Consider the following 8,074-nt stretch of genomic DNA (forward strand, 5'->3'; position numbering starts at 1 on the left):
TGGAAACGGCAGGGCATAGGGATACCACTTGGTGATGTACTGCTAAATTAAAATGAGGATCAAAGTAAATTTCTCTAACAGTGGTATACAGTTATGAAGAATATTCATTCTAGCTCTAATTTTTTAAATGATTGTGCTATGAATATACAGTTCATTAAAAAGATAATTGTTCAGACTTATCCTACAGACATTACCCAACTTAGAAGGTTCCAGCTGCACCTTTCAGAAATATCTGATCATCGTTGCATTGCCAGATATTTACATAATGATGTTTTAAAATGTGAAAATCAAAAAGGGCAAATGCAGTTTTAATATGCAGCAGCCTACTAATGATAGTCTAGAAACAATATACATACATGCATATATAAATGCTGTGTGATGATTACACATGCACTGTGGATACATCAAATGCAATACATACCTGTTTCTGAAGACAGGGTGCCACACAAACATTGTCCTATTAACTATTTACTATAAAATCTACTAAACTCTTATAAACTAATATAAACTAAACTATGTAATGTAAGCTATAAACTTTACTAAAAACTATTTGAAATAAACTTTACTGTAAACTTTTTTTAAAAAAAATATCTATTAGTGGAGAATAAGCATGGTCTGTAATCATTCTTACCCTCTTTCTTTCTTTCTCTTTTGAGGCAGGAATTAGTTAGCCCAACTAAGAATTGTGTTAGTCTCTGCAATAGACTTGGATAACAGAGAAAAAAATACTTAATTACATATAGCATGTACATGGGTGTGCTAATATATGATATTTAGTATAAGACAGGATACATCATTGCTGCTAAGGGACTAATGAATGCAATTGCCTATGTAATGCAAATATCTCTGTGGTGTTAATGTGATATACTTTAATGCCTTGTGAAGGCATTTGATGCTGAAGCAGCTTTCTTGAATAGATTAAAGGAGCCAAACTATATTTTTCAAGATTAACAATAACACTGTGCAACTGGTGAGGATATAAGGCTGGAGTGCTGCAAGCTTGATGTTTACTGACTGAATAAGGTTTTCAAAAGGCAGTAAGGTACAGCATTCCAGCTGAGGAAGACTGCAAAAGGTAACCAAACAAAAGAGTTTTCATGGTTTAGAGAGCCATAAAAATTAAAACCCCACTATTTAGCTCACTTCTCTGTTCAGGCTGCTATGAACCCCAGTAATGGTTGTTCGTGAAAGGTAGGGTGGTATTTTACAAATGACACTGAGAGCAGTTTGTCCCTTACAGCTTTTAAAATAGGGCATGTCCTGATTTATGACCTGCAGCTGCTCTAGAGGTGAAAGCACATCGTGTCTGTAGAGCAGCGTGTGAATTTACAGGCCTTCCCCCCACCTCACCTTTCCCTCCACTCTCACTCCTTGTCAGACAGATTTGGGCTCCGAGGACAGTTTAGAGACCCAGGATACATAGGGCGTAATGAAGAGGATCTCAGGTAGTGGCATGGAGATATTTCTGCCAAAGCTGCCTGCATACAGACCGCTGAGACGGTCAATTAGCTGTGCAGAGGAATGGACTTGATAGATAATTAAATTACCCGAGGGGTCAGACCATTAACACATCGCACTGTACTTCACAGGCTACCCAGAAAAATGAATCCTGATTCCTGACTATTTAGGCAGAGCTTGAAAGAAAATAAAATGTGCCATAATGTTAATTATGTGAGCATGAACACCTCTGCAGCATAAAGCGTGTGAGAGAGGAGGAAAAATTTTTTTGTACTGTTTTTTTCAGCTAGCAGGAAGTGACACATCTATTTACAAATTCATGAATGTATAAGCAAAATAAATTAAAAGTCAAAAAAGGCTATCTACTTTGAAGCTTTCTGATATTTGTTTCTTTGTCTCATCTTGTGTTACCTACTCAAAAGTATGTGAGATGGGGAGGTGAGACCTCCTGCCACAGAAACTCCAACTGAACAGCACTGAATGTTCAAGCATGCTAAAAAAACTGAGGCAAGAAATAGCAAAGGAAGGGTTTACATTCTCCTTATAGCTGCACTTCTTTACGGCACCTAAGGAGTACTTGTCCTAAAATCCCTCTATGAAGCCCAAGCCTGTTTGCTTCAGTTGTCACATGCCATTAAGGCATGAAGGGACCATCACGGAGAAAACAGAAAAACCAAGAGGAACCTGCCTGGGGAAGGCAACTGTGACACCAGGTCTCAGCTTTCAGAAAAGGATCCTGGGAATGGTGAGGAGCAACGCCTGAGCTGTTTCTGACAGCAGATTAAGAGGACACCTTAAATTTACTCTGGAGAACCCAAGACCATAGCTACGTATGGTCTTGGATCCTCCAAGGATGAAGGTCCTCAGGAGTATCATCCCAGCTGATGACAATGAAACTCCTCATGAGATCTCTGCAGAAACCTTCCCTGCATCCAGAAAACTACATTCAATGAGAATTGTTTTTCAGTGACTCAAACTTGAACAACACAATGACAGAAAAGGAACATTTTCTGTGCCAGAAAAACGTCCGATGACTATAGCTACCCTGTTTTCATCGGCATTCACTCCTCACCAGTGCCAGTACCAGCTGTAAACCATCCCTTACTGCCAACTACAAACCCACAAAGAGACAATAGTTTCAACTCCCTCTTCTTGGATCTTGGGGACCTTTTATCTAGTATATAGAAGTACTTTCAAAGAGACAGTCTAGAAAATAGAGTCCAGACATGCTGTATAAAACCTGAAGTATAAGCTTCACTATAGGGAAGCTCTTGTTTCAGATATACAAAACTCACCCATTTCACATTGTAGTGACAAATGAGAAAAGTTACTGAACTGAGACTTTAGAAAACATATATCTCAGCATTTATGAGTAGCTTCACTCACTGAAAACAAGGGGTTCTGCTTCATTACCACTCCAATATTTAAAACCTAAAATATTTCTGTTCATTTCCATATAGTGGGTAGCTTAATGAACTTCATTACACATATAAATCCTAGGTGTTGGAAAGGTGAACAAAAACTCCCAAAAGCAAACAAAAAATATTTTTCTAACTTAATCAGCAAGATCAAATTCTGGATAACCCTTGCTGATATCACTTGGAAATAATTAATTTTGACATCAAAATGTGAAGATTAATTTCCTAACCTAAATATACATGGCACCCAACATAAATAATTAACTAAAACAAGGTCCATTAAAAATGGAAACAGAAAAAGAAGGAACACTGGGAATTGGAAAAATGGGTGCCTAGAATACAAAAAACGTTTTCTGTGTTTCAATTACATGCTTCCCTTTAACTGAAAAACACTTTCAGTTAAAAATTAAAGTAGAATTCAATGCAATACCAAAATTCAGTGGAAGAATCAAGAAGCAACTGGTGTGCAGAATTTGTTCCTGGTCTTTGCAAGCAAGGAGAGGTGTTTTGTCCCCTTGCTCCTTCTGAAACTTAATCATACAAGGGTTCGGTGCGCGGCAATACCCCTGGTGACCCCCCCATCTAAGCACATCGCACAGGCGAGCTATACCATGTACTAGCTAACGATAAGGCATTTGATGACAGATCGGTATTTGTGGATTTACCCAGGGCAACACAGGAGCAAGCAGTGTTGGTGTCTGCATTCAGGCATAAGGATTTCCCACCTAAAATATTCTCTGAGTCTCCACGTAAAGTCCTCTTTACCACCAAACCAAGGAAAAAATCCTAAAACCACGCTGCACGCTGATGGTCAAGGGTTATGGGGGGGAGCAGAGGAGCTGTAAACCTCCTTCCCTCCACCCTTTCCTTTCCCCAGCCCAGGAGCTGTGCAGTGGGTCTGGGGATGGAGCTGCCGTGCCAGCACAGCCAGGTCTCGTCACCCAGCAGGCTGGCAACCTGCAGGGCTGAGGGCAGCCAAAGAACACCAGGAATATTGGTAGAAATGATAACAGATCAGCTCCACAGCTGCTGCTTTCACCTCAGGCTGCTCTAAGAGTCTTTGGGGACGAGGGTCCGACAGGGCCACAGGCAGTGGTGGTGTGACAGCAGGTGACACCTCTGTACTCCCACGCCCAGCAGGTGGAAGGTACCAGCCAGCCCCAGTTTCCAGCAGAACTCATCTTTCCACACACCTTGGTTCTTCTGTCCACCTTCCACATCAGCCCGAGACTAAAAGGAGAAAATTTATAAATATATATATACACACACACATAATATACGTATAAAAATCCTGTGGATTAACTATATACATATAGTATATAACTCATAAGATTTTTAAATTCACTCATGGCTAAACAAGCAAGGAGGAAGAAACTCCTGAGAACCCACGACTAGCAGTACTCACAGTTACACACTTGAGAAGCAACCAGTAATTACGAAGTTGCATGATCAAAGCTTTTAATGCTAAATTTTCACAGCAGTTTGTAACCATTAAGCAAATGTTTCAGCTCACAGGCAAGGCAAACATTACTATGCACCTTCAATGAAGAGTTAAATTTAAGTAAAAAAGAGAAATGAAATTTTTCCATTGTTACACAAATAACTTATATCGTCTGAAACAGAACACACACGCCCCCAGACCCCAGTCTTCCACCTTAAAATGGAAGTTGCAGAAGCTTGCACCCTGCTGGTAAGAGTTTTTGCTATAAAATCAGCATTATTTTATTTAGCAAGAGAAGAAAAGTCACACTTTGAAATATCAGCATCAGTCCTGAAACCCATTTATGAGAAGCAATTACTTTAGGTTATTGATTTGAAGCTTCAAGGGAGATGTATCACGTTTGTTTTCAGACTAAAGAAATAAAGAAGGAAATCATTATGTTAGACATAGTATTTCATATTAATGCTAATAAAGTTGTTGGAGAGGTTTTTTACCACTGTGTTGTATAGAAGTGTGAATAGCAGAATCAAAGAAACCCCCAAAGTGCATGCCCTGGGCTCCCCAAACAGCATGTCATAGAAAGCCTAAGGTTTCTCAGGACTTAGAAAAAAACGGATTTTGTGTATATAGTTAATGGAAAACAATGAAAAAGTGTTAGGAGTAGCATCCACTCTTTGCATTAAAAAAAATCACGTTGATCCAATGTTAAACTCAAGATGAAAAAAAGGAGGAAGCTTTACATGGAACTGGGGTGTTATCTTCAGTCGTCTTGTTCAGAACAAAACAAAGTGCCTTAATCTACAAAGCCATGGTTCAGATCAAGAATCTGCGGTTTTCCAAGCATAGATCCTACCCTGAGTCCAAGACCAAAAAGCAAGGAGCCGGGATGTGTAAGCAAGTGTCTGCCCAGAGCTTCACAAACTGCAGTCCTTGCTTCGCTGGCATCGGGTGTGCTCCTGCCTGTTGGGAGGATAAAATATGTTTTTTCCATTTGAGAACCTTTGCCCATGATTATTTCCAAGATCGTTGGTACCTGAAGAAGGCAGGCGTAGGTGTCCATCCTCCCTATGCAGAGGAAGCTCACAGCGGTTCTGGGACAGCCTCGCTCACTCCTGAATTAGCCTGATTTATTTAGTGATGACTCCTCAGCAGCAAGACACAACACCTTATCCACAGGGTCCTTGTTTGGTGAAGTTTTAGCAATACCAGGAAAAAAAAAAAAAAAAAAAAGCTGAGTTTTGAAATAAGGGCTGTTGTGGGAAGGATGCGCCCAAGCTGATTTGCCATACAGATAAAGCTGGTGTCTGAATAATTCCCTGCCATATTAAATTCTGTAACAAATTACTTTTTACCTAAGAACTACATCCAAATTCAAAGGAAAGGCATGTTCTCAAAAGCCGTGCATAACCACAAAAGGAAAATCTCAGACCTGTAAAGAGCAACTCTCCGTACCAGAGATACAAACCTGTTCCCACAAAGAAAAAAGGAGGAAAAGGGGTGTCAACACTCTGTGTAGCCCCTGGGCTGGCAATCCCATCCCAGTCCCCAGGCTGGCAGGGCTCTTGGTCACCTGAAAGCCACTCCCAGTATATGCACCCTTTTCATCTATATGGATTGTTACCCTTGTGACAGATCATTCAGCCTGACTTGCAGTAGGTCATGCGCTACAGCATCAGTAACAGTGTAAGTGTAGATCGCTATTGAATATAACTAAGTTACACACCAGACTCGATGGGAAGGCTGGCATACTCAAGCATCATTGCAGGTGTGTGGAGGTAGAAATATCTGGCTAGTTTAGATCATACTTCAAGTTTGAACACATTCAACGGCTCTGGAATAATGGTGAAAAAAACCAAAAACACTGTTTCAAAATACTTCGATTTTAGGTGAGGCTAGATATTAATTTCATAGCAGAAATATAAATTTTTTCATTGAGGCGTGCAAAAAAAAAAGAAAAAGAAAGGATTAGCTTGCTTAATAGGTGACCTTTCATCACCTGAATTTTAAATGAATTCTAGACCAACTTTATTATGTTCTCAGCATAGTTTTATTTGTAGCAATGTTTCCAACAGTCAAATAGGACGGTCCACATTGAGAAAAATGGATTTGTTTAAAATTTGGTTGCCTAGGAAAGCAGAACAAAATAAATTGCTAAGGTTAATGCTGGGTTTTGATGAATTATCATCAGCTTCAGAGCATCTACCATTTGCAGTGATGACAAAAGTGAATGCTGTTGGGCTGCGTAACGGCACGGAGGGATGTGCTGGGTTCAGGGCTGGCACGATGGATGTCCACCACACAGCGGGGAAGATCTCAATGCAATTCCCCCAAGACTGCCCCAGCCGTGAAACTGCACCACACTGGGGAAACAGCACTGCCAAAATTAACCTCCACAACATGAGTTACAAGCAAACAGGAGGTAAAGAGGAACCAACATGCAACACCAGAAGTAAAACTTTGGGGTGGGAGAAGAGAAAGGCATAAGACTGCACTTGCAGAAGAGCTCATTTTTGAAGGCAAATCAGGATCATGATAAAAAAAAATATGTAACTACAGGAATCTTCTATCTGTAAATACACAGGGTTTTTTACTGTAAGATTCATGTGCACAGATAAATACCTACAGAAACTTGGCCTTCCCTAAACCACACTACACTTGGTTTAGATTCTTAGATGTTTACCTAAAACATTATTTTAGGTTTGATTTGTTTGGGGATATTTTTGAGTTTTGTTTTTAGTTTTGAGTAGGGGGCAATTAAGGTTTCTCTCACTAAAGCAACTGATATAGTGGGATACTGCATCCTCCAGCTCTGAGCTCCTGCAGCCCCGCCAGCCTCCAGGCAAGACACATTTCCATTCATCATGCTCCAGAAAAGCCCAGCCTGCACCCGCAGGTGCCTCCCCGAGGGGGCTGGAGACCACACAGTCCCCTCCACTCACACCCCCCACCCCCCCCACTCACCTCCACATGCCTTCAGATGAGCTGCCATGGGAACACCTCCGCTTGGCCCCCTCTTATTTTGGGAAGGGAGCAAGTGGAACAGCCGATTCCACCGACTTTGCAATATGGCCATTAATGGTATTTGCCTGTATTTATTTAACATTTCCCCAGCCATAGCCGATTTCCATGATGCATCACACAACACAGCTGATAAAAAGACAGTAACCAGGTGTGACAAGTAACAACATAGTAATAAATGATGTAACAGCACTGGGAATTACAAAACCGAAAAACCAACAAAAGCATTGTTTTCTGGATCACATGGTTAAAAGGCATGTAGTGCTCTCTCTCACTCATGTACTATTTATATGTTGGATGGGAAAATAAATATTGCAACAAACAATTTTTTTTTCTATGCTATGAAACTTTGTTCTCTCTGACATACCTGGAGGTTTTATTTCTTCTTTTTCAAGAAGTCTATAAAAAAGTCCTCTCAAATGAGCAATTAGGCTTATCTCACTTGCTCCATTTAAGATCACACTATGATTGTTCTTACCATGAAAGAGTTTGACTACATAAAACTTTACAGCCAGGTAGATTTGTTTGGTTTATAACACAAAAATATATGCTATAACAGGGAGGAGGCTGATCACAGTAAGGAGCTGAAATGACTGCAAGATTTTTCACACTTTTCCCTGGAATTACTCCCATTATGTAAAATCAAACAAGCCTTGCCACCTGTCTACAAAATCCTCTTTATTTCAACCTTTGATGCTCCAAAGCCATTGACTTTGCTGCTAGTCTTCATAAATTGCAA

General features: G+C 40.3%; 1 long non-coding RNA gene across 2 annotated transcripts in view; it reads right to left on the reverse strand.

The window, feature by feature from the left end:
• LOC114011775 (uncharacterized) overlaps positions 1 to 7,239 on the reverse strand; it is a 35,056-nt gene extending 27,817 nt beyond the window's left edge. The window contains exons 1-2 of one of the 2 annotated variants that reach the window (XR_008745319.1): positions 5,351 to 7,239; positions 3,916 to 4,106 (exon numbers count right to left, since the gene is read on the reverse strand). This is a non-coding gene — a long non-coding RNA (uncharacterized LOC114011775). Of the gene's footprint in view, positions 1 to 3,915 lie in introns of both variants that reach the window. The other variant, XR_003553838.2, reaches the window with a different exon arrangement.
• Between the last annotated feature and the right edge of the window lie 835 nt (positions 7,240 to 8,074).

Source organism: Falco peregrinus, chromosome 1 (genome assembly GCF_023634155.1).
Source record: "Falco peregrinus isolate bFalPer1 chromosome 1, bFalPer1.pri, whole genome shotgun sequence".
Lineage (NCBI taxonomy): Eukaryota > Metazoa > Chordata > Aves > Falconiformes > Falconidae > Falco > Falco peregrinus.